Source organism: Bos mutus, chromosome 10, assembly GCF_027580195.1.
Source record: "Bos mutus isolate GX-2022 chromosome 10, NWIPB_WYAK_1.1, whole genome shotgun sequence".
Lineage (NCBI taxonomy): Eukaryota > Metazoa > Chordata > Mammalia > Artiodactyla > Bovidae > Bos > Bos mutus.
In genome coordinates, this window is record NC_091626.1 from 44,369,949 (window position 1) to 44,393,394 (window position 23,446).

Below are 23,446 nucleotides of genomic sequence, written 5' to 3' on the forward strand. Positions count from 1 at the left end.
ATCTGCAACTTCCTTGATCTTGATTTCTCGGCCTCTAAAACCTTGAGAAACAAATAACTACTGTTTTTGAGTAAGCTACTCAGTCTATGGTGTTCTCTTACAGCAGCTGAACTAAGAGAGTACGTTTTATGAAGAGGGAATTTATTCTTAGCTATAATACTTAGGACATTATAATACATACATTCAGCATATAAAATGTTTATATGTACATATTTTCATGTGTAAATTTAATACTGGATTACTAAAGGAATGTTTCCCATTGATTGAGTCCTCTGAATTTTGAGAAGCACTCTTATTCCTTATATTTCCATAAATGCTTTAACTTCTCGTGTTTTCCCTCCAGATTCAGAGTAGATAAGAACCTTAAAGATTCACTAACATCTTTGTCTCATTCTAATTCTTCTAGGCATGAGTTTCCTCACTGATCAAATGAGAGCATATAGATTCACATCAGAAGAGATAGGGCCAAGGGTGCAAGAGAACCATGTTCTCAGAGGTTATTTGTATTGGTCATTGAGAAAAGGACAGAAATATCCCAGTACAGTGTCCACTGCAGCACTCACGCATGACTGGGCAGTGCATATGGTTTTCGGCACTTGGAGAACATCAGGGCATAGAAGAAATATGCCTGCTTTTTATTCCTACTTAAGTAAGAACAAAGTCTGAGTAAGAATTTGGCTCCTATACAAAAAAAGTTAATACAAAGATTGCTTCTCTTCAATAGATTTTCTTGACTTAATTTCTTATGGATCTTCTTATTTGTAGATTTAAGAGCTGGGGCAAAAACTTACCTGGTTGCCAGAGAACTCCCAGAGCATAATCAGCTCTCAACATATTGCTTCTGTCAAAGGAAAAGAGACACAAAAAGTGACAAATGCAGATACAAATGCAGTCTGGATGAAACATAGCATGCTTTTCATAAAATGGAAAGGACATCTGCTAGTTGCCTACTTGTATATGCTTCCCTTTACTTCAGTGTTTCGAGTACAAGACAGATTGGGGACCTGTGGGAAATGGGGTTCAGGGTGTAAGAACCCCTCCTGGCTGTCCTAAATACAGTTACTGGCTAATGTGGATAGAGGCAGGGACCACCCTCTATTTCATCTTTCCATTGTCTGCCAGGGTGGCATGTAATCTATTCCAGGCATCTGCAACTGGAAGCAAAACATGCCAATTATTTTTATTGATCTAAAGCCTTCATAGGTGGGACACCTTGCCAGGGCAGCATATGGAAATTTAGATAAGGAAATGATTGCAGAGGCATGGAAAGGGCTTCGCTATTTGGAAAAGAATGTGTAGGCCTTAAAAAAATGAACAAGCACTTGGTATTCCAGAGCTTAAGATGAGCCAAAGATGAATTATGCAGTTGCTGCAATCGAAATTGATTACTAAGCCTTCGATGAGTCACATGCCTTAGGAATTAAGTACTCCAATCTATTATTGTCAGTATCCTGATCGGTCAACCAGGCTGTGAATGGGAATTTGCATTAAATTGATTTGAGTGTTTTTTCTTGAACTAACATCACTCAATCAAGGGACACATTCAGACAGAGCTAGATAAGTCTGACTGAATTTGATTTGGAAAAGCAGGGTAGCAAGGGATTAGCAGGCAGAATTTAAAAGCAACATAAATCTGGCGCTACAGGATGGGCTGGAAGAAGCAGGTGACTAGTCTTTGTGCCACAAATAGGGTATGGAGTCAAAGTAGATTTGTTTTGTGAGTCTGTAGCATGTTGATACAGTCATGGATTGCAAAATTCATCATCAGGTAATACAGAGAGCTGTTTCTTAGGGTATTTCAGAAGATCTAGATTCAGAAATGACAAAATATTTGCCAACTGTGTCAGGATTAAGTCTTGCTTATAGTATATGTTTGCCATGCAATGATCTTTTGCCAATGGAAGTCATTAACTTTATGTATAATTAAGCTTTTTTATAAAGAGGGTGAGTAGATTACATGACCACAGGTCTACTCAAGTTTAACATTACATGATCCTGTGAGTAGAAAAGTATCAAGTGTCAAATTTCACTCCAACATGCTCTTTGTTGGCTAGATGCTAGGATTCACAAAAAGCCTCAGCTGTCCCAGGCACTCAGTCCTGGCATTTAACTGATGGTTTAGGGAAGGCATGAGTCCCTAGGGCTATGATGGGTTGGAAAGTTTTGAGATGAACTTGTAATAGATATCGAGAGTATAAAACATTTGAATGTTGACTGGATTTACCCACAGGTCAGGAAGGAGCATTTGTTGATGCTCAAAATGATTCTTGGCAACTCACTCCAGTACTCTTGCCTGGAAAATCCCATGGATGGAAGAGCCTGGCAGGCTACAGTCCATGGGGTAGCAAAAGTTGGACACGACTGAGCGACTTCACCTTACCTTACCTTAAAATGATTTGATTCATTACATTATGAATAAAATAAATGAGTTCTCTCTCTCTTTTTATTTTGCTCTAAACCACTCACACAGATACAATAACAAGGATCCAGCTTTGAATGGTGGGGAAAGGGCAATAAAAACTTGTCAGATGGTTCTTTACAGTAGGAGAAAACCATGAATTTCCAGTGAACCTACAATATCTTTGCATCTTAACCTGTTCTAACTAAATAATACCATGCTGAAATTTTATTCCTTCATTCTCAAAAATGTCTAACTTTGAACTGTTATAGCATTGTTCTTAGCTAAGTGAAGGCTTCTTAGAAGGATCATAACTAATATTCACCTGTACTAACCACTAACCTGAAAATTTGGTAAAAATAAGAGGTTACTGGTTTCCTGATCAAGCAGGACTTATGGGAATAATAGCTGATAGTGTTGAATCTCTTCCATTTCCATCTTATCTGTTCCCAGCATTGCCATGGTAACATTTTTCAGGGTGTCCTTACTATTGATTACTGCTTGCCAGAAGTCTCAGAGGTATCTGAGAATGTAGGCATTTGTATTACCACATGTCCCTTCTATGACTATCTGTCACTGCAAGGTAAAGAAGTCAATAACACTGAATGAGTCTTTAATCATGCTGATATTCAAAGGATATGTGTCTTTGATGTTTCAGACTATATATTTGCTTGGTTTGTTTACAGTATAGGAAGTACTTCTTAAAGATCAATATCATCAAAGTTACTTTTCCCCTTGAAATTTTCTCTTAAGCAGAAGTTGGTGAAGTTTTGAAGCTAAGTCATTTGCACAAGAAATGCTCATTGAATATGTTACCTTTTGAAGATATAATAATCAATATTTTTGCAGCATTGTACATTAGGGTTGTTCAGTCAAACTGCATTCAACATGAACTGTGGGTTCTGTTGAATTCTTGTTTGAACTAGAAAGCAACTAAGGTCAAAACCAGTGCACCAAAGATAAAGTTACTGTATTGTAATTCTCTAGTCAATTTGGGATGTACTGATCCCGGAAAGATGAAAATTAGATAGAAGCCAAGCAAAATAAGTTGAGAATCTATTTTCAATGATATGAAAATTTGATCAGGAGATGATTTGGAAGTAGCAAGAAGTGTGTATTATCCTTAACTATTAAACCTATAGAAAGGACCTGGAAAAATAACCCTAGAAAGAGCACAGTTTGTGTATTTGTATGGAGAGGAGGTGACCTTAGTTGGTAAATAATCAATGGGTCTGAGATGGAAGTTTCACGATGCCCCAAGAGTGTGCAGATTTGTGCTGCAAGGGTAAGAGGTTAAATGAAGGCAAATAGTGAGAGGATCCATGAAATGAAATATGGAGTGGAAGCAGCTGCATCTGCACCAAACTTCTATTAAAATTTGGAAAAACTGGGCTGCAGAACTTGGTTAACATTTTCACAGCCACTAGGGGACCTCAGTTGAATGTATGTCATGCATCTAAAGGCTCTTCCTCATTCTGTGTCCCCCCATCTTCTGACCCTGGTCAGTGTTTATACAGATGTCACAGTCTGAGTTTCTAATTGTATCTATAGTGACCTTCAGAGAGGAGAGACAAAATAGGTTCAAACACAAGCTCATTCTTGTGGTAACTCCTACTTAAAAGGGACAATATTTCTGAACAATAAACACTATAACCTATTTTTAACTGAGGTTCTGTGATGTGAAAAGTGATAAAAATTTACAAATGAATAAATTCATGTTTATAGTTTTACCACTTCACTGGAAATAAAAATATCCAATAATCTAAAATTTAGCAAAAAGAAGTCAATACGATGTTATGTTCTAGGTTCTAGGATATATAGTAATCATATTTATATCAGAGGCATTAAGTTTGATATAACTATTATTAAATTATTCAGATATTTTCTTCCGAATTGTCTGAGCCCCTGTATAGCATACTCTTTTTAGGCTGCAACTGCTGCTGCTAAGTCGCTTCAGTTGTGTCCGACCCCATAGACGGCGGCCCACCAGGCTCCCCTGTCCCTGGGATTCTCCAGGCAAGAACACTGGAGTGGGTTGCCATTTCCTTCTCCAATGCATGAAAGTGAAAAGTGAAAGTGAAATCGCTCAGTCGTGTCCGACTCTTCCCGACCCCATGGACTGCAGCCCACTGGGCTCCTCTGCCCATGGGATTTTCCAGGCAAGAGTACTGGAGTGGGGTGCCATTGCCTTCTCCACTTTTCAGGCTAGGCTTGTATATTTGTCCATTCATAGAGTCAGTTGGGCAACTAAATCCCAAAAAGTGCCTAAGAGAGTTGCTTGTGTAAGAGTAGTCTTACCTCCTCCTGATGATCAAGGTCAGTTCTCTCTGTCAGGATTCTGACTCTTCTTTGCTTGCTAGACCCTTGATGCAAGAGGCTCAAGTGCCCATGAGTCAGTTTACAATTTAGGATTCTTGGTGTGTCCTCTGTGAAAATGTTAGCTCTTTGGGCCCCAGTACCCTTCTATGCTGTGACTTTGCCAGGAACTGCAGAAAAAAAGAAGCATAAATTAAGAGCTCCCAGTGAGTCACTGAGAGTGTACATGGCTGTGACTGGAGCTATTACTTGGTTGAGGTTTTGGTAGTCTATAGTTATCCCAAAGTCTGTCTGGTTTTGGTAGGGACTAGATGGGATAAATGGGAATTACCATCCTTGCATCCTTGAAATCTTTAAAGGTACACTAATAGCCACTATCTCCCTCCCCAAGACGTGATATTGTTTTTTATTTACTGCTTTGGACATTGGTAAGGGCAGTTTTAGAAGCTTCCACCTAGCCTATAGGATTCAGTTTATAGTGGGAAGAGCCATGACCCCAAAATTGGAGTTGCACCATTTTCAAACATGCTAATCCCAATCATACTTTATGGAAATGGAGAAAGGACCAATATATAGGTCTGCACATCAAGCTGACCCATTGAAACCTGGACTCAAGTCAGGATTTCATTTATTATTTGGTTTTCATATGGCTCAATGTGAACAGGGGGCCATTATCATATTTTGAGTTTCCAAGTTTCATCATCAATTCATCAATTCATCAATTGACTCCCTTTCTTTAACAATCAATTTCATCATCAATTCATCAATTTCATCATCAATTCATCAATTGACTCCCTTTCTTTAACACTCGTCAAAAGACTGGGAATTCTTTTTTCCTCAGTATGTAGTTTCCCTGAGTAAATGGTCCCAAATCCTTTTGGACAAAGGAATCATCACCATGGATACTTGCTATGGCTTTGCAGGATCCTGGAGACTTGGTCATCTCTTCAATAAATGGGGTTTGAGTCTGAAAACTGGCTCAGGACTAGAAACTGTAAATGGATTGTGACCCTTTGATGGGATGCCTTCCCTCAGACTCCTTGTCATTCATCATTGCATTCCTTTGTTGGTACGAGTTGAATAGTATCCTTGTTGGCTGCCCACCTATTTTGCTCTAGGATTGCCATGTTCCATTAACTATCTTCATACCTTTTTGTGAGTTAGGTTCCCTTGACTGACTCTCCAATCTTGGCGCTCACTATGATAATTGTGACACTTTGGCTTGACTTCTGTCCATATACCATAATTTTCCAAATATCATCTCTCCTCTATAGAGTAATGCTGCTACTTAGCAATTTAGCTAAGTAGCCCCCTTCCCAATAGCACATTCTTTCTGGCCTTAGTAAATGGTATTTGTGATGGGCTGTCCTGTGGAAAGTAATCATCTGGAAAATCTTATAAATGAATATAGTATAACCATTCTAGGATGCTCACTTGACTCAGCCTTTTATTCTATTTCTCCTCTATCTTCCATAGAAATTCTATCATTTCAATCTCTCCAGCATGGATCATTATTTGTTTTATATTTCTGGGACTCATCATAGTCGCAAGGTCACACCATTTGTTGGGTGTGGAAGCCTCTGCAAGGATGTTAAGTCATGTATCTCAGGAGAACGCCCTCAAGTCGACATCTTTCTTGTCCAGTTTTCACACTCCAGAGATTTAAGTGAAGAGCTGATTGACTTGGGAGTATCCTGGCCCCTTTTATCAGGCACACTTATCATTTAGTCCCACCTGTACTCTGATTCTTGCTCATACATGCTCATTGTGCTTTGCAGCTCCTTTGTGGCATAGCCCTTCGCTTCTCTCTTCAACCAAGCATATCCTCAGCTGGGCTATGCTGCCAGTTTTAACAACAGACTTCTACCTTGTGCCGGAGTCTCTCTTTGTGTTTCATCTACTATTAATACTGGGATCCTTATTTCCAACCAGGCAGCCAGCTCCACAGCCCCTATCTTATCTCCTACTTTCTCAAACCGTTTCCAATACCAATTCTCTTAGGTTTGGTTCTCTGCAAGAAAACACTGAGATAAGCTTGGAGTACATTATATTTATTAGAAAACATAACATGTGGAAGAGAATGGGAGAAAGAAAGATTGGACAGAAGTACTAAAAACAAACAAAAAAAGCAATGTAGTAGACCTCACAGAACCTTTGGGTAACCTGGCAGGGAGCTCTGGAGCGAGTGTCATGCCTCTGAGTTGTGACTACTTGGAATGGAATTGCTATTTTTTTTTTTTTTTAATATTGGAGCATAGATGGTTAACTGTGTATTAGTTTTGGTTGTTATTCAGTTATACATATACATGTTTCTATTATTTTTCAAATTCTTTTCCCATTTAGGTTATTATGGAATATTGAGCACAGTTCTTTGTGCTATACAGTAGGTTCTTGTTGGTTATCTATTCTAAATATAGCAGTGTGTACATGTCAGTATTAAACTCCAAATCTATCTCTCCTCCCAACCTTTTACCAGTGGTAACCATAAATTTGTTCTCTAAGTCTGTGAGTCTGTTTCTGTTTTATAAAGTTCATTTGTATCATGCGTTTTAAGATTCTGCATATAAGTGACATCATATGATATTTGTCTTTCTTTGTCTAACTTACTTCACTTAATCTCCAGATCCATCTATGTTGCTGCAAATGACATTATTTCATTCTTTTTAGTGGCTGAGTAAAATTTCATTATATATATGTACCACATCTTCGTTATTCATCTGTTGATGAACATTTAGTCTTGGATATTATAAATAGTGCTGGATATTATAAACAGTGCTTCCATGTCTTGGATATTATAAACAGTGCTGCAATGAACATTGGGGTGCATGTATCCTTTTGAATCATGTTCTTCTCTGGATAAATGCCCAGGAATGAGATGGCTGAATCATATGGTAGTTCTATTTTTAGTTTTTTAAGGGGCCTCCATACTGATCTCCTTTAGACTTTTCTCTTACTCAGTCCCTAAGTGTGGGCTTTCTGGGGGAAGGGGATGACCTTGGGGAAGGCAGCTCTTTGCTACTGAAGCAAACTTTGAAGGAACTGACAGTTGGAGGCTGTCTGCATTATGTACTGTTTGGTAGACATGTAAAGGTACTCCCCACCTTTCAAGGAAGGACTTGTCCAGGTTGCAGTCAGCAAACAACACTTTTTGTGTCAGTATTTCTTTTGAAAAGCTAATGGCAAGAGTCACAAAATAAAGGACAGTGTTGAGGAGGAAGAGATTTTCTTCCTAGATGAAATATGATGGTACAATCGGGTCAGTAGGTTGTGTGAAAGTAACTTGATGTAATTTCTGGCTTGACTCCATCCTGGTTCTATGACTTTTTCGTCTTCCTCATTCATGGATGAAAGTGCAATTGTAACAATACTTGTCTGACTGAGCATAGTCAAGCTCACAAATGTTGTCAAGTTACCTCCTTTGAGGTACTCCATAAGAAACAGAAGAGCAGTCAATCTGCGCATGGTAATTGGGAGAAGGTATTGTTCCATCAGTTCTTCCTTCCTCTTAAAGGGAGAAAAAAGCTGGTTTCCATTCTTACCTTCTACTTTCTCAAGCTCTCACATCCCGAGCCTCCTACATAGTGGTTTGCTCTCAATGTTTATGGCGACATTGATTCTTTGATAACAATTGTTTCTAGAGTTATAATACTTCCTATGTTATAAAAGTAGAACTTTGTAGCTTGGTGTCAGAACCCTTGGCATTTCTATATAAAAATTTATTTTATGAAAGAAAATTTTCTGCAAAAGCTATGTTCCAGATGTTTTTCTTTTTTCTTTCCTGTGAAGCAGCATATATTTATGGTTATCTATACAGAAAACCTACAAAAATATATACTAAACACTATCTTTTTTTGTAAAAATAAAAGTTTACATAAATTCTCTCATGCTAAATATATTCTGGACCTTGCTTTTTCCTGCCTCCTTTCCCACACTTAATTTTTAAAGAACAATCCATGTTTATATACAAAGTATATGTATATTTGTGTGCATGCTTGCGTGTATATATGTATGTGTACACATACATATATGTGTAGATATGTGTGTAGATATATGCATGCACAAATACACACACATATATCCACCGAGGAGCATAGCATTATTGATAATAACCCAGTTTATCCATTTTTAAAAATTGACATCCAGGTTGATCCCTATTCTTCACAATTATAAATTTTTTGTGTGTGTCATTGTTCATGTCTGGAACACACAGAATTCTCCAGAAGTGCATATAACCTATGACCCAGAAACAAATTTTTGTGGAGCACTTTGGCAACATTTCCTGAGAAATTGCACCAGTTTATACTTTCATAAGCAGTCTAGTAACAAAGCCTGAAAATTCCAACTCTTGGTTTGTCAGAGTATCTTCTAGATCTCAGGGTAAATTTATTTTGAATTCCTTTGGTACTTAGTGTGGTTAAGAGCTTTGAAGCCAACGGCCATTTTGATTTTCTCCTGTGAATTTTTCTCATCCTTTCTGCCCATTTTTCTATGGTTGTCTCTTCTTATCAATTTATAGGAATTTTTCAATTACACTGAATATAATACTTTGCTGTTCTTGTTCCAATTATGTTCCCTTTGATCTGTGGCTTGTAAGTTTTACATTTTAATGTAATTACATTTGTCACATAGAAACAAATAGTTTAAACACATTTCCTTTATTAGCTTTGTTTGCTTTATCTAATAAATCCTTTCCTGTTGTGAGTTCCTCAAGTATTCTTCTATATTTTCTCTCAGTTTTCAAAGTTTGACTTTTCATATTCAGGTCTCACAGACACTCATTTTAAAGAAAATTTTGTCCTTCTAGAAAACTGCTTTTATGCTGGCATGTGAGGATCTGACATTTACTGAGTAGCAGTTCTTCACTGGTCAGTAATGCCATGTCTGTCAGTTACCACATGTTCAGGCCTCCTTCTATGCCTTATATTCAGTGCCTGTTGTCCATTTATCACTACTTGCTGTGTCCTCTCCCCACCAATACACATACTCTAAGCTCCAATAGAATGAAATTTTTCTTTGTTGGCCACCCTTATTTCTTTGTTTCTAAATCTTCACAAAAATCAAAAGACCTATGTAAGCAAACTTGTAAGATATAGAGATTTTAAACATCCTGTAGGTTAGAGTACTTATTTTATTCGTAAATATTTCAGTGTGTTTCTAAGGGCTGATTTATCAGATTTTCTTCAAAATAATATGAGAATAGGGAAGTAAGTGGGGTACAGATAAACAAAATTGGCTCTGAGTTAATAAATGAGGCTGCATGATAAGTACATGGAGGTTCATTAAACATCAAAGTAGGCAAAATAGTAAAAGCTCTTCTCAATTTATTGTAGAAAATTTTATTGATTTCTTATTTAATTGCATTACAGTCAGACTCCAAGGTCTGCATATTAATTGTTTAGAAAGCAAAAATGTATTTTATCCATAAATATATGAATAAAATAACTAATATATATCACACATCTAAATCAAAAATTATAAATGTCCAATTCTTGTTAGTTGTAGTGTTCTTCTAGATATATTACTGGAATAGGTTTGTTAGTGGTTCAGATAGTCTCTATACATATTAAGTTATTTATTAATTTTGGAGAATTATAACATAAATATAAGGTGAAATTGAAAAATCTACAATCATAACAAAAGCTTCTGCCAGTTCTTACTTTATACTGAGATTTTGTTATATGTAGTATTCTTTCCTGGAGAATCCCATGGACAGAGGAGCCTGGCAGTCCATGGAGTCACGAGAGTCTGACATGACTTAGGGACTAGAGAGAGATAGGTATACAAGTTCATGCTACACTTTCTATTAGTAAAAAATGCGTTATTAGGGATTAATACCATATATCGATATATAGCTACTCAATCTTACATAGATATTTTGACATTAACAATGTTTATTTCGTATTTTATAGGAGTATCTCTTCCATTAATTTATTTTCAAATTGTGACCCTAATCAGTGAATAGTCAATTTTTTAAAGAACCAGATTATTTACCTATTATTTAAAGACATGTTTAATCATTGCATTTGATAATGCCATTATCTCATGGTTTAGAACAAGTTTTTTTCCCCCCTTTTTCCTCCTCTGTTTACTTGAATTCTTGGTTTGATTGAATTCTCTATTCTCCTTTTCCTCTTTTGGTTTGGAACTTATTGATTCTATATCTGGTTTTTAGTGCTCATCTTTATGAGTTAACATGAATATTGACTTAGAGGAAGATTGAGCTTAGACTTTGTATTGGTCAGGAGGAAGATAAAGATGGAAAGAATTCTAATGCATCGCCTTCCATGTTAGTGCCAATATTTTAGTTCTATATTATTTAGCCTCTTGGTCAGATGTATCCCGTCACCACTTCACATCCTCTCAGCCTCGTTTGTCTTTTGCCAGCTGCTAGTGGGGAACCAGCCCTGTGTGCACTGTGAGCCACTTTACACAGGAGTCCCACAGCCTCCCCTGTGCCTCTGGCCTCCCACTCTCTTATTCCTCTTGGAGCCCTCACATATTTATCATGGAAGTATAGACAGTTAATACCCTGAAGAGCAAAACTTTGTCCATTCCCATTGGTCAGATATTTACTTACTGGCTCTGCTTTCTCCCTTCACCCACAGACGATCTCTAGATACACTGTATGTGGCTTTTGGGGGAAGTCTCATGGGCTTGAACAATCAGTCATATGTTTATTTTGGGTCTTGCTCCTTTCCTACTTCATTTCCTCTAGCACCTACTCCTGCTTTCTAGGGTTATCTTAAAAAAAAAAAAAAATAGTATGTAAGTTCCCTGCCTTGGGCCCTGGTTGTTAAAGATTAAGATCCTGAGACCTGAGATGGAGACTTTGGGACATATGAGCCTGAAAAGCCTAAAACCCTGGAATGGTAGGTACTCTGTAAGGCCTACCCCATAAACTCAAGGCCTGAATTCACCTGGAGCAGTGGTGGATAGTTTCTGTGCCTTACTGACAGCTTATCATCTCATGACTTGCTTCTCTCTCTGCTTCTCAGCCTGGGGACTTTCTCTAGTGCCTCAGGAGCTTGCTAAACATGTGCAGAGCAGCCCAGAAATGCTGACGTGTATACCACTGGGATAACCTTTAACCAGTGAGGAATGGAAGTTTGTAGAAAAACACTCCAGAGCTTTTCTGCTCCCTTTGTAGACAATTACATATTCTACAAGCACCCCTAAAATAGCGTGGATCCAGCAGTAAAGCTGCTCACAGTAGCATCCCACTCAGTAATGTAGTCTTCATGCATTTTCCTTCTTCTCTTTCACTATCCCCACTTCTTTACTGGGTGCAGGTAGTTTATTTGGGAAGTGATCCAAAGAAACACAAGCCTTTGCCTCGGGTCTATATTTAGGGAGGTCCAAACTATAACAATGGCACCCCACTCAAGTCCTCTTGCCTGGAAAATCCCATGGATGGAGGAACCTTGTAGACTGCAGTCCATGGGGTCGCTAAGAGTCGGACAGGACTGAGCGACTTCACTTTCACGCATTGGAGAAGGAAATGGCAACCCACTCCAGTGTTCTGGCCTGGAGAATCCCAGGGATGGGGGAGCCTGGTGGGCTGCTGTCTATGGGGTTGCACAGAGTCGGACACGACTGAAGCGACTTAGCAGCAGCAGCAGCAGCAAACTATAACAACTCAGATTCCCTTGCTCCCACCAGGAAGGTAAAGTATCTTTCTTGTTCCTGCCAGAGAGTAGCATCCTTTAGCCTGAAGAAAGGAGTATTGTCTCCTTTGGGATGAAGGCCATGTGATGACTTTAAGGCAGGTGCCTTATAAAATGATGCTCATTCTTTTCAAGTTCCACTGCAGGCCTCCAGGCCAATCAAGGCCAGGTCTCAGCATAGCCTGAGCATGGAAATACCATCCTTGTGTCAAAAGGAAACAGTTCACATGCCAAAGGAAATGCAGGACCTGGCTTATATGTACTCTGGGAACCAGGAAAACTCAGGTCAAAGACTGTCTTGAAGGAGTTTAGATAAAATAAGGGGAGAATAAAAGCAGAATAAGGGAGAATAAAAGCAGAATAAGGGAGGATTTATGGACACAGGGTCTCTCATCCATGACTCAGCAGTCAATGTATTGGCAAGGAGGCCTGCAGCCAGTGCTGAGCGTCTGTTGGGGTGACTCCTTTAAGCTTCTTCCTATGCGCTTTGCTCCTGGATTTCCTTGTATGTCTCATGCTGTGATGTCAGAGAAGCCCAAGGTAAGAAAAGATGGGGGCATGACAGGGTGCAGTGAACTTGCAAAAGTGGGAGAAGCCTGGAAGGAACTGGTAGGGGGTGCTGAATGAGAGGTGAGGATGAAAGTTTTGGATCAGATCTGAAGTAATGTGCAAATATACATCTTAGGGATTTTCTTCCTTATATATTTAATAGATCTCTAGACTAAGACTTTGAGCTTTTAGGAAGGAATTCTTTTACTTTGTTTTTAAATAAAGTATTTTTTTAGAATAGTTTTTCACTTACAAAAAAATGTAGACATTACAGTGTGTTCATATACATCTTACACCCAGCTTCCCCTATTATTATTATCTTACATTAGTATGGTACATTTGTTATAATTAGTGAACCAGTATTGCTATATTATTCTCAATTAAATCCATTATTCATTCAGATTTTTCTTAGCTTTTTACCTGATGTCTTTCCTTTATATTTTGTTTTGTCTCAGAATCTCATCAGGATCCTATGTTACATTTAGTTGCTATGCTTCTTCAGTTTTCTCTAGGCTATGACAGTTTCTCAGAATTTCCTTGTTTTTGATGACCTTGAAAGTTTGGAGGAACACTGGTTAGATATTTTGTAGAACGGCATTCTGAAATGTGCTATCCAGTACTAATAACAAGATTAAACAGAAGTTACAGGTCTGGAGGAGGAAGATGAAAGAAGTAAAATGTCATTTTCATTGTACTGTTTTAGGGTATATACTACCAACATGACTTATCAGTGTGATGTTGACCGTGATTACCTAGCTGACATAATATTTTTCAAGTTCTCTACTGAGAAGTTACTATTTTATCTCCCCTTAGTCTCTGTCTTCAGGAAGACTGAATTTAAGACAATGCCTATTTGTGATCTTATTGTAAAACCTGTTGAAATTAAACCTGCTCTAGTGAACAATAATTTGTAAACTTGTCCAAATTACTTCAGATACTATGCTTATTCTTACAGATGAGATAGTAGAAGCCCTAAAAGTTTGGGCAACTTGTTTGAAGACATAATATATAAAGGTTGAGGAATAGAATGGGAAAATAGCATTCTGCCTGAGACTAGTGTTTGATCATTTATACCACATGAATAGAGCTAAACCAAGAGCTGAATGTGTGTGTGTGTGTGTATGTATATATATATATATATATATACACACATATATATTGCTCCTAGTAGTCAGTGATAATGAAAAGTCCTTCATATAATCTTGGTTTTATTTTATTTCTATTGAGTATCAGTTCAATTCAGTAACTCAGTCTGTCCAATTCTTTGCGATCCCATGAACTGGGGGGTCGCATGCCAGGCCTCCAGCAACTCCCGGAGTTCACTCAAACCCATGTCCATCAAGTTGGTGATGCCATCCAGCCATCTCATCCTCTGTCATCCCCTTCTCCTCCTGCCCCTAGTCCCTCCCAGCATCAGAGTCTTTTCCAATGAGTCAACTCTTCGCATGAGGTAGCCAAAGTATTGGAGTTTCAGCTTTAGCATCAGTCTTTCCAATGAACACCCAGGACTGATTTCCTTTAGAATGGACTGGTTGGATCTCCTTGCAGTCCAAGGGACTTTCAAGAGTCTTCTCCAACACCACAGTTCAAAAGCATCAATTCTTTGGTGCTCAGCTTTCTTCACAGTCCAACTCTCACATCCATACATGACCACTGGAAAAACCATAGCCTTGACTAGATGGACCTTTGTTGAAAAATTGATGTCTCTGCTTTTTAATATGTTATTCAGGTTGGTCATAACTTTCCTTCCAAGGAGTAAGCGTCTTTTAATTTCCTGGCTGCAGTCACCATCTGCAGTGATTTTGGAGCCCAGAAAAATAAAGTCTAACACTGTTTCCACTGTTTCCCCATCTATTTCCCATGAAGTGATGGGACTCGGATGCCATGATCTTCGTTTTCTGAATGTTGAGCTTTAAGCCAACTTTTTCACTCTCCTCTTTCACTTTCATCAAGAGGCTTTTGAGTTCCTCCTCACTTTCTGCCATTAGGGTGGGGTCATCTGCATATCTGAGGTTACTGAGATTTCTCCTGGCAATCTTGATTCCAGCTTGTGCTTCTTCCAGCCCAGCGTCTCTCATGATGTGCTCTGCATAGAAGTTAAATAAGCAGGGTGACAATATACAGCCTTAACGTACTCCTTTTCCTATTTGGAACCAGTCTGTTGTTCCATGTCCAGTTCTAAGTGTTGCTTCCTAACCTGCATACAGGTTTCTCAAGAGGCAGATCAGGTGGTCTGATATTTCCATCTCTTTCAGAATTTTCCACAGTTTGTTGTGATCCACACAGTCAAAGACTTTGGCATAGTCAATAAAGCAGAAATAGATGTTTTTCTGGAACTCTTTTGCTTTTTCAATGATCCAGTGGATGTTGGCCATTTGATCTCTGGTTCCTCTGCCTTTTCTAAATCCAGCTTGAACATCTGGACATTCACGGTTCACGTATTGCTGAAGCCTTGCTTGGGGAATTTTGAGCACTACTTTACTAGTGTGTGAGATAAGTGCGGTAGTTTGAGCATTCTTTGGCATTGCCTTTCTTTGGGATTGGAATGAAAACTGACCTTTTCCAGTCCTGTGACCACTGCTGAGTTTTCGAAATTTGCTGGCACATTGAGGCAGCACTTTCACAGCATCATCTTTCAGGATTTGGAATAGCTCAACTGGAATTCCATCACCTCCACTAGCTTTGTTCGTAGTGATGCTTTCTAAGGCCCACTTGACTTCACATTCCAGGATGTCTGGCTCTAGGTCAGTGATCACACCATCGTGATTATCTTGGTCGTGAAGATCTTGTTTTGTACAGTTCTTCTGTGTATTCTTGCCACCTCTTCTTAATATCTTCTGCTTCTGTTAGGTCCATACCATTTCTGTCCTTTATTGAGCCCATCTTTGCATGAAATGTTCCTTTGGTATCTCTAACATTCTTGAAGAGATCCCTAGTCTTTCCCATTCTGTTGTTTTCCTCTATTTCTTTGCATTGATTCTGAGGAAGGCTTTCTTATCTCTTCTTACTATTCTTTGGAACTCTGCATTCAGATGCTTATATCTTTCCTTTTCTCCTTTGTTTTTCCACTTCTCTTCTTTTCACACCTATTTGTAAGGCCTCCCCAGGCAGCCATTTTGCTTTTTTGCATTTATTTTCCATATAGTTCTTTTATAATATTAGTTTTAGGTATACAAAACAATGCTTCGATGATTTTATAGATTATACTCCATTTAAAGTTACTGTGAAATAATGGCTTTATTTTCTTGTTCTGTAAAATATAGCCTTGTTGCTTATTTATTTCATAGAAGCAGATTGTATATCTTAAACGTTTACCCCTATCTTAGCCCTTCTTCCCAGAGAAGGCAATGGCACCCCACTCCAGTACTCTTGCCTGGAAAATCCCATGGGTGGAGGAGCCTGGTAGGCTGCAGTCCATGGGGTCCCTAAGAGTCAGACACGACTGAGTGACTTCATTTTCACTTTTCACTTTCATGCATTGGAGAAGGAAATGGCAACCCACTCCAGTGTTCTTGCCTGGAGAATCCCAGGGATGGAGGAGCCTGGTGGGGTGCCGTCTATGGGGTCGCACAGAGTTGGACATGACTGAAGCGACTTAGCAGCAGCAGCAGCCCATCTATGTTGTTGCAAATGGCAGAATTTCATAGGCTCTTTAACAGTTCAGTTCAGTCCCTCAGTAATGTCTGACTCTTTGCGAACCCATGGACTGCAGCACCCCAGCCTCCCTGTCCATCACCAACTCCTGGAGTTTATTCAAACTCATATCCATTGAGTCGGTGATGCCATCCAACCATCTGATCCTCTATTGTCCCCTTCTCCTCCTGCCTTCAATCTTTCCCAAATTCAGGGTCTTTTCAAATGAGTCAGTTCTTCGCATCAGGTGGCCAAAGTATTGGAGTTTCAGCTTCAACACCCATCCTTCCAATGAATATTCAGGACTGAAAACCTTTAGGATGGACTGGTTGGATCTCCTTGCAATCCAAGGGACTCTCAAGAATCTTCTCCAACACCATGGTTCAAAAGCATCAATTCTTCAGTGCTCAGCTTTCTTTAGAGTCCAACTCTCACATCCATACATGACTACTGGAAAAACCATAGCCGTGACTAGACAGACCTTTGTTGGCAATGTAATGTCTCTGTGTTTTAATATGCTATCTAGGTTGTTCATAGCTTTTCTTCCAAGGAACAAGCGTCTTTTAATCTCATGGCTACAGTCACCATCTGCAGTAATGTTGGAGCCCCGAAAATAAAGTCTGTCACTGTTTCTACTGTTTCCCTATCTATTTGCCATGAAGTGATGGGACAAGATGCCATGATATTAGTTTTTTGAATGTTGAGTTTCAAGCCAACTTTTTCACTCTCCTCTTTCACTTTCATCAAGAAGCTCTTTAGTTCCTCTTGGCTTTCTGCCATAAGGGTGGTGTCATCTGCATATCTGAGGTTGTTGATATCTCTCCCGGCAATCTTGATTCCAGCTTGTGCTTCTTTCAGCCCAGTGTGTCTCATGATGTACTCTGCATATAAGTTAAATAAGCAGGGTGACAATATACAGCCTTGACGTACCCCTTTCCTGATTTGGAACCAGTCTGTTGTTCCATGTCCAGTTCTAACTGTTGCTTCCTGACCTGCATACAGATTTCTCAAGAGTCAGGTAAGGTGATCTGGTATTAATCTGTAAGAATTTCCCACAGTTTGTTGTGATCCACATAGTCCAAGACTTTGGCGTAGTCAATAAAGCAGAATTAGATGTTTTTCTGGAACTCTCTTACTTTTTCAGTGATCCAACGGATATTGGCAATTTGATCTCTGATTCCTCTTCCTTTTCTAAATCCAGCTTACCATGGACAGAGTTTCATGACATTGTACTGGAGGCAGGGATCAAGAGCATCCCCAAGAAAAAGAAATGCAAAAAACAAAATGGCTATCTGAGGTGTTCTTACAAATAGCTGTGAAAAGAAGAGAAGTGAAAAGCAAAGGAGAAAAGGAAAGACATACCTGTTGGAATGCAGAGTTCCAAAGAATAGCAAGGAGAGATAAGAAAGCCTTCCTCAGTGATCAGTGCAAAGAAATAGAGGAAAAGAATAGAATGGGAAAGACTACAGATCTCTTCAAGAAAATTAGATACCAAGGGAATATTTCATGCAAAGATGGGCACAATAAAGGATGGAAATGATATGGACCTAACAGAAGCAGAAGATATTAAGAAGAGGTGGCAAAGAATACACAGAACTATGCAAAAAAGATCTTTATGACCCAGATAATCACAATGGTATGATCACTCACCTAGAGCCAGATGTCCTGGTATGTGAATTCAAGAGGGCCTTAGGAAGCATCACTATGAGCAAAGCTAATGGAGGTGACAGAATTCCAGTTGAGCTATTTCAAATCCTAAAAGATGATGCTGTGAAAGTGCTGCACTCAATGTGCCAGCAAATTTGGAAAACTCAGCAGTGGTCACAGGACTGGAAAAGGTCAGTTTTCATTCCAATCCCAAAGAAAGGCAATGCCAAAGAATGATCAAACTACCGCACAGTTGCACTCATCTCACACGCTAGTAAAGTAATGCTCAAAATTCTCCAAGCCAGGCTTCAGCAATAGGTGAACCATGAACTTCCAGATGTTCAAGCTGAATTTAGAAAAGGCTCTTTATAGTTCACTATTATTTTATTGTGTGTGTATGTGTGTATGCCATATCTTCTTTATCCACTCATCTGTTGATGATCAAGTGCTTAGGTTGCTACCATATTTTACTATTGTAAATAATGTTGTAAACATTAGGGTGCATGTGTTTTTCATTTTTCCAGATACATACCCAGGAGTAGAATTGATAGATCACATAGTAGTTCTATTTTTAGTTTTCTGAGAAACTTCTGTACTGTTTTCCATAGTGACTGCATCAATTTACATTCCTGCAGAGTACAAGTGTTCCCTTTTCTCCACATCTTCATAAGTATTTATTATTTGTGATTTTTTTCAATGATAGCCATCTTGACATGTGTGTGGTGATATCTCATTGTGGTTTTGATTTGCATTTCTTTGCTGATTGACAGTGTTTAGCTTTATTCATGTGCCTTTTAACCATATTTTTTTGGAAAAAATATCTTTTTAGGTCTTGTGCCCATTTTAAAATTGACTTGTACTATTTTATGAGTTGCATGAGCTACTTTTTGTGGGTTTGATCCTTGGGTCAGGAAGATCCCCTGGAGAAGGAAATGGCTTCCCACTCTAGTATTCTTGCCTGGGAAATCCTATGGAAAGAGGAGCCTAGTGGGCTGTTTTCATGTGTTAATGGCCATCATCACAGATTATTTTTTAAATATTTTTCTAATTAAAATTCTCACTGTGTTCATCTATTCTTTTGCCTAATTCAGTTGGCATTCTTATTACTACTGCTTTGAACTCTTCCTGGCTATTTATTTCTGTTTTATCAGTTGTTTGTTTTCCCAAGGGGTTTTTTCTTATCCTTTCACTTGAAATAAACTCCTCTTCTCATTTTGCTTAAATTTCTATGAAATTAGATGGAACAGTTACCTATGGAGTCTTGAAGGGGTATCCCTGTGTGGGTGTGTCCCTGTACTGTCTGCAGGTGCCCACTGGCTGTCTTGGGGGAGCTGGATCTGATGTGAGCATGAATCTTGTCTTTTCCCAGGGTGTTTTGGTGGCTATCATTTTGTAAAGAGGTGGGGATGAAGGTGAAGGGGCTGTGGCCAGTGCCTGTTGTGAGCTGGGCTTCTCCACTGCTCATCCACCAGAGCCAGCGACTGGGGGTGTGGTTGGGGCCCACACTGCTGGAGCAGAAGCCCAGAGCATTGAGTCTGAGCTGCTCTGTGTCCTCTAAGTGTTGGGGTATTGCCCACTCCCACCTGTTTCCCCTGCCTCAGGGGTTCAGGGCAGGGGCTGTAGCAGCCACAGCAGCAAAGTGTGGGACCACTTCATGACAGTAATGGCAACTCCTCTCCTATTCAGATGCTATTCAGATCTAGACCAGTTTTGTCCTTCACAACTGAGCCTTCCCTTGGCTGCAGCAGCCCTCGCCCCAGCGTAGAGGTCCATTGTGAAGCATGCAGGGCTGGAGCAGGCACTTGTAGGCTGGGGTGGTCATGAGAAACCAGCTAACATCCTGTACAGTTTCATTCTTCCCTCACTGCCCTGCTTCTGGAGTAAGCAAGTGTATGTGTGTGCTCCTTGTGGGTGGATTCCGGACTTTCCACAGCTCTCCTTTTAGTCCCATGAGCCCTCCAACCAGCCAGAGGGACTTGTCTTCTCAGTGTTGAATCCTAGAGTTGGGGTACCCAATATGTGGCTCGAATTGCTCACTTCCCACAGAGGATCTCCCAGCCCTTATAATCCCTCTCCCCTTTTGAGTCCTAGCCCAGCAGCACAGGTCCTGACTTGATCTCGTCTCTTCCTTTTCTGCTCAATCCTGTGTGTATTTCTTAGAGTGTTAGTTGTAACAAGTCTTTCTGCCAGTCTCCAGTTAGTTTTCAGTGAGAATTGCCTTACGCATAGATGTATATTTGATGTATTTATGGGGGGAGGTGAGTTCCGTGTCCTCCTGCTTCTGTCATTTAGTCTCTCCTTTCTTGGTGTGGCTTTTAAAGTGGCATTCAAACTAACTGGAAATGGTAAGGGACCAATATTCTAGTACATTCCATTTTGGGTTCCCAAAGATCAATTATTTGTTCTGAGGTGACACAAGACTCTCTTTAGTCTTCAGGAAGCTTCTTGGAGAAATAGTCTTTGAAATTTTTTTTACTATGAATGTATATGGACTAAACTATCCAGTGGTTCAGTCAATCCATGTATTTTGATAATATTTATTATGTTTGTAATATGTAACATTTCAGAAAATATTTGTTTATACTATAAGGAATTATAGAAATGCAAGAAGTAACACCTAGGACTTTCTCTTCTGTAAATGCTTTGTCAAGGGGTAATGGGGAATAAATGAAAACTTGTACTTTGTTGTCTATGGTAGAAAATCATGTATATCAAGCTACAGCTCTGTACAAATATGCCAAGAAGCTCAAATAAGTTAATAGTATTTGAAAAGATTAATCATGTGGGCTGTGCTCTACCACAGTCTATGTCACACTAAAAATATAATTTATTTATATTCAGATTCATTTAGTCCAGATCCTAAGGGACTACACAGGGATAAAGAAGATGGATATTTCCTCATAGATCATTATATCTTCCCCTTTTATTCTCACTGATGCTAATGTGGCCATTGTCTTATACCTGGACATTATATAACTTATTAGTCTGTTTTATTGCCACATCTAATATCCCACCATATGTTAGGTTTGCTTTCATGAGACACTGCTTTTATGAGTCTCCTCCTCAAACCTTTGGTATCATTTTGTCCTGGGTATGAAGGAGTTGATTATCTGACCCCAGACTCTTCCTGTTTCTATTTCACAAGTAGTTATAGCTAGGCAGATATATTTATTTCCCAGTAGGCAATGGCACCCCACTCCAGTACTCTTGCCTGGAAAATCCCATGGACAGAGGAGGCTGGTAAGCTGCAATCCATGGGGTCGCTAAGAGTCGGGCATGACTGAGCAACTTCACTTTCACTTTTCACTTTCATGCATTGGAGAAGGAAATGGCAACCCACTCCAGTGTTCTTGCCTGGAGAATCCCATGGACGGAGGAGCCTGGTGGGCTGCCATCTATGGGGTCGCTCAGAGTTGGACACGACTGAAGTGACTTAGCATAGCATAGCATCCTCTGAGCATTTAGAGCTTTATCTTTGCTCACTATATTACCTCACCTTACCTTACTGTCTCCAAGTGGATTCTGTCCATCTCCCACAGGCCTGTCAAGAGTCTCACCTCTGAAGTCTTTCCTTAAATGGTCTGCAGTGATTTCTCCTTATTCTAAAACTAAATAAAAGAAGCCCCTATTACTCATTCTGCACTGCAATATTGCAAATAGCTAAGCATTTCCACATTGCTTTTTCATCCTCCACTACTCCATACTAGTTAAAAAGACAAAATCCAACTACATTACCATGGCAATCTGTTGCGAAGCAGTGTCTCTCTTTACTAGCTCTCCTGAAGTTTTGTGGAGACTTAAGAAGGTCATGCCTAAAGACCAGTGAGGTCCTCAGAAGATGACTAGTTTAAAGCTTCCCCTAATTATTTTCCCTTTTGAATAGACATAGATAATAATGAATACGCTTTGATTAAGGGTATATGTGACTTTTTAGTGATGACAGGCCCAATCAGGATTGAGTGAATTTTCTTTTGGTCAACAATATTCACAAATATTCCAACTTTTCTGTAAATGTTATGTACTTGTCTCAGACTACAAGCTCTAAAACTTTGGGAACTTGAAAATAAACTTTTCTACAGGCACACATCAGGCTGTGGAATGGCTACTGCAATAGGGTCCCCAGATCCTCATTCAGGAATGAAGGACTGAGAGCACAAGCTGCTGAGAGTGCGGCAGGCCCTCGGCTATCAGCCACCTTCAGGGGTTTCTCCGTGGCAGAGAACAAAGTTGCCCAAAGTCCTACATCTTTCCTGGATGGACAGCATCTCATAAAAGATTGTCCTGGGCTTATAAAGGCCTGGGCCTCTAAATGTGAGCATCCCTGAAGGATAATTTTATCTTTAGAGCTCCTATAGGTATCCCACCCAGGTAGCATTGCAACTTGACTTGTCCCTCTGCCCATTTCTATGTGCTTCTCTTCTGTTCTACAGTTGAGGGTCCCAAGAGCACTCTTAAAAAAAAAATACACAGATCAAGTTTTTCAGAAAGCAGGGACAGAAAGAAACACAGTTAACATGATAATCTCTCCCTTTTGCTTATTACTGTCTCTTTAAGAACTAAACCCTTTTAGCCTATGGAGTAGGACATGGCAGGGGTTAAAAAAAGAGAGGCATAAGCTGAATCTGAGCCTTGTTATGCAGTGTGCTATGAAAGACACTACAGCCTGAAAGATCCCAATGGACGTCAGTGCTGACTATACATCTGGTATCATAGTAATAGCATCCATGTTTCATCACCTCCCGTTTGACAATTCTTAAGGAAGAACTATCCCCATTTTACATTTATCTAACCATTTGTAAATATCTGGCTTCTTTTTTTTAGAGAATTTAGATGCCAAAGTTTAGAGGTATGCCTGCTTAGAGGAAGTCTGAATGGCAGAGAAAAGGAGGTCAATCAAGCTCCCAAAAATTGATTGCACCAGGCTGCATGCTTGGAGAGTGAGGGCAGTGCAGTAATGTTTGAAAGCATGCCCACAGAGTGGGGGCCGCGAGTCTAGATGGGGTTAAGTGCAATCTCTTCTTCCCTAACTGCACCATTGTGGGTGGTAAAGAGGAGAACTGATTTTTTTTTGTACTTTTATATGGATGAATGGTTGAATTTGCTCAAAGCTCTTTAAAAGGTCCCAGCAGGCATGTACAAAACAGAAGAAAAGGAACATGCTTAACTGAACCTGACTTGTATTACATTCATCCCAAACTAGCCTTCCGAGGCTCTTGTAGAAGATGAGCTCAGGGGTAAA